We start from the raw sequence: 4,748 nt of genomic DNA, 5'->3' as shown, positions 1-4,748 counted from the left end.
GAGAGCGCAACGTATCGTATTTGACATATCTCCCCCAGTGCCGCTTGCCCGTCTCTGCAGCGATTACAAGCCTACGATACTTCGAGCTGTTAAAGTGACGGGAAGAAGAGAAGACAATTCTGTACTTCGTTTCAAATTTAGTGAAAGCGCATCAGTGTATTGCCGTGTACAGTAAGACAGATGTGACGAGTGCCGATTGGAGGGAAATTTCATCATAAATACGAGGGTTATTCGGAAAGTAGGGAACGCTCGGTCGCGAAATGGAAACCACAGTGAAAATCCGATGATGTTTTACACAGGTGTGTTGAGAATCGATCGCGTTACATCGTTCTTTTAGTTCTGAGCACAAAGGCAGCACATAAATATACCTAGAACAATAGTATCTCCCGATAAGTACTAGGGCCTTATGAGAAATTTCGCCTGAAGCTATGCAGCCAACATTACGTAACTGTCATGCGTTTTCTTCTTGAAGAAAATTCCCAGCCGCATTCTGCAGGGGCAATGAAGATGCTCCTGGATCGTTTTCAGTTGGAAATGTTTGATTACCCACAATACAGCCCATAATTGTCTCCCTCTGAATCTCATCTCTGCTCACATGAACCGCAGACAATGAAGACAACATTTTGACAAAACTAGCTGTAGGCCAGCGTAGAGAATTTGCGGAAAGCACTGGTGGCTGCCTTCTATAACGAGGGTATTGGAAAGTTGGTATAACGCTACGACAAAAGTCTAAGTCTGATCGGCGACTATGGAGATAAGTAGCTGGAAATTGTAGCTAACTGTTGCAAATAAACAGTTTTGATTTTCACTGTGGTTTCCATTTCGCGACCTATCGTTCCTTACTTTCCGAATAGCCCTCATAGAAGACAGAGGTATGTGCATTATTTATTTATTTATTACGTAAAATTGGAGTATCCAAAAGCACCAGGAAAGAATGGATAACAGAAAACGTGTTGGAAAAGATGGAAGAGTGGAGAAAGTGGAAAAGTGTAGAAACTGAAGAAGCCAAAAAGAGGTACAGGGAACTGAATAATGAATTAAGAAGAGAAATTGAAGAAGGAAGGGAAAAATGGATGAAACAGAAATGTGACGAAATAGAGGAAATGGAGAAAGAGGGAAAGTATGAAATGATGTATAGACTGGCTAGTGAGATAGTTTTTGAACGTTAAAAAAAAGGAATCATGGAAATAGAAAGAGCGGATGGTACTCCAGCAGAAGAACCACAGGAGGTTTTGAACAGATGGCAAGAATATACTGAATGTCCGTATAAGGGGGGTGAAATGCAAAGCGAAATTAATGTTGAAGAGGAGCAATATGTGCCGGAAGACGGAAAGGGAATCACCATCCTGGAAGCAGAAGTAGAAAAGGCCCTGAAGGAGATGAAGAATAGGAAGGCATGTGGAATTGATGACTGACAGCAGAACTGTTGAAGAGTCTGGGAAACAAGGCCAGAAAAGAAATAGTCTACCTCTGTAACGAGATATATGACATAGGGGAATGGCCTGAGGACTTCCTTGCTACAGTTATGATACCAATAGAGAAAAAGAGAAACCCCCCAAAAAATGTGAGGAGCATCGGATCATCAGTCTAATTTCTTATGCAGCTAAAGTCTTAATGAGAGTGTTGAATAGAAGGCTATATGGCAAGCAGGATAGAGGGATTGCAGAGGATCAGTTCGGATTTAGAAGAGGAAAAGGAAAAAGAGATGCTATTGGCCTGTTAAGAACTATAGGGGAAAGATATATGGAAAAAGGTAGAGAAATCTTTCCTGTTTTTATTGATTTAGAAATGGCTTTTGACAGAGTTCAGTGGAACAAGGTGATGGATATTTTGAAGAGGAAAGGAGTAGACTGGAAAGAATTTATATTTACACCAGAAAGTAAGGATAAGGACTGGAAAAGAAATGTCAGAAGGAAGCAGCATTGGACGAGGTGGTAGACAAGGTTGTTGCCTTTCCCCACTGTTGTTTAACACATACCTTGAAGAGATTATTGCGAAAGGCTTGGATGGGAAAAGAGGAATATGTATTGGTGGAAAGAGAATAGAATGTATAAGATTTGCTAATGACATGGTATCAGTGGCAGAAAGTGAGCGTACAGTGAATAACATGCTAAAGATTTGAACGAAGCTTGTGTGGAATAGAGGATGCAAATAAACACAGCATAATAAGAGTATGGTCATCAGTACAAAACTCAGACTGTCCAATATTAAAATAGGAAAATCTACCATTAGCCAAGTAAGTGCATTTAAATATCTAGGAAGGACAATAACTGAAGACTTGAGATGTCACCAGGAGGAGAAAACTCGAATTTCCATAGAGAAGGAGGCATTCAACAGAAAGAGGAGACTTTTGTGTGGCAAATTAGATAAAGGTCTAAGGAATAGGCTTGGCAAATGTTTTTTCTGGAGTGTGGCACTATATGGGGCAGAAACATGGAAGCTGAGACGAGAGGATGAAAAAAGGTTAGAAGCATTTGAGATGTGGATGTGGAGGAGAATGGAGAGAATAAGCTGGATGGAAGGAGTGAGTAATGAAAGAGCACTGGAAAGAATTGGTGATGTCTGCCGAGCCGGCCGAAGTGGCCGTGGGGTTATAGGCGCTGCAGTCTGGAACCGCGAGACCGCTACGGTCGCAGGTTCGAATCCTACCTCGGGCATGAATGTGTGTGATGTCCTTAGGTTAGTTAGGTTTAACTAGTTCTAAGTTCTAGGGAACTAATGACCTCAGAAGTTGAGTCCCATAGTGCTCAGAGCCATTTGAACCATTTTTGATATCTGCTGAAGGTTGAAAGAGAAAGGAAGAAGAACTGGTTGGGGCATTCATTGAGAAGGGAGTGCTTGCTAGCAGATGCTTTGAAGGACTGGTTTGTGGGAAGAGACTGAGAGGAAGAAGGAGATACAAGATCACAGACGACATAAAGGGAAGAGGAAATTATGCAGACCTGTAGAGGATGGCAGAAGACCTGACAGCCTGGAGAACTACCATGTGAAAACCTGCATTTTGGCAGAACACTGATGATGACGTAAAAGACAAGTAAGTAATTAAATTCTAATATTACTAACTCACACTGTAAATTTTTTGAAACCCTCACATGAAATAAGTAATTCAATTATATTTCAAAGATTAATTATAATTCACTTTTACAGAATTGTTATTTACAAAAATGTTGCTTTAAATTAAATTGTCATTAAGGTGATAAATTTAAGAACTTAACATTATTTTAAATTAACAAATGGTGCTCTATAATGAAGTACGCCCAACAGTTTTTTTTAAATTTTCGTATTTTTTTTTATTTTAATTTGAACTGCTTACAGGTATATAAAAAATTTACTGTACTAAATGGCTGGCTCTTGTAAACCTACACGTGTCCATGGTGTAGGGATTGCACCAGTTGCTTTCAGAAAGTATTCACCTAGTTTATTTCGTAAGCGATTTGCTTCATTCAAATTGTTGCTGTGACTGAATGCACTGTTATCTGGTAATGCTGTTATCACAGGACACTTATTAAATTGTTGTGGAACATAAGGTTGGCCTTCTCGTCTGCGTATAAAATTATGAAGCACGCGTGCTGCCTTAATAGTCTGCACAGTGTTACTTCTGTTGGTATAAATTGGTCGGTCAAATAGGCGATATTTTGAGGTTAGCATTCCAAATCTGCATTCCACACTTTTTCTGCCTTTTGACAGTTGAAAGTTGAATACTCTTCTGACATCATTTAAAACTCTTTCTGGAAAGGGCCGCATTATATTACGCTGGAAAGGGAATGCTTCATCTCACACAAAGTAGAACGGATAAGAACTGTCATTTGCCTCTCCTGGCAAGGGAGCTGCTTCGGGTATTTTCCATTTATTACTGTGCAATAATTCTCCGAGTGTCGATTTGCGGAACACAACACCCTCACTGTTCCGTCCGTAGTGTCCAGCCTCTATTGTGGTGAACATTTTATCTGCGTCAGACAAAGCCATTAGAACTATTGAAAAGAATCCTTTTTGATTATAGTCTGTGGACCCTGTATTTGGGGAACACTGAATGCGGAAATGTTAGCCATCGAGAGAACCATTACACTTAGGTAAATTTCATAACTCATAATTACGTTTTGATTTTTGCCTCCAAGTTTCCTCCGTTGGTTGTAGCATATACGGCGGTTGTAAGTGAAGCCATATAGCAGCACAAGTCGAATGAACAATGTAACTGACAGTTGATTTACCTCTGTAAAACAGAAAGGAAAGATCCTGAAAACTGCTTTCACTAGTTGGATACCTGAGAAAGTTATAAAAATTTTGTGTCTTTGTTTTCAACAAGTTTGACACTACAATAAAAACCAAATAAAAGGTATAACAGATATATTGACTAAACTGAGGGGTTTAAATCATAAATAATTGCATAAGTCTCACTGTGTTTTCACATGTATAAACAAAATTTAGTTTTCATTTTATGAAACAACATTTTCAAATCAATCCTATTGATGTCTACTTTTTAAAATCTTGTTTCAGAGAAGAGCTGGTCTGAGCTATGGAGGAATATCAGAACAGCACATGTGCGTTCGCTGAGATCACCAAAGTCTGGTGCTAACCAGAATTCAAAGAAAATGTATATTTTACTGAGTATGTAGCTTTTCTGCAACGGCATTTGAAAGGAGAGAATACGTCGCGGTTCCAAACTGAAGCGCCTTTAACCGCACGGCCACACCGGCCGGCCCATGCATCCTCAATCATCCGTCGGCATCAGGGACAGTCAGGTGGGAAAC

The sequence above is a fragment of the Schistocerca serialis genome, chromosome 6 (genome assembly GCF_023864345.2).
Source record: "Schistocerca serialis cubense isolate TAMUIC-IGC-003099 chromosome 6, iqSchSeri2.2, whole genome shotgun sequence".
NCBI lineage: Eukaryota > Metazoa > Arthropoda > Insecta > Orthoptera > Acrididae > Schistocerca > Schistocerca serialis.
This window is presented reverse-complemented; position numbering follows the sequence as displayed.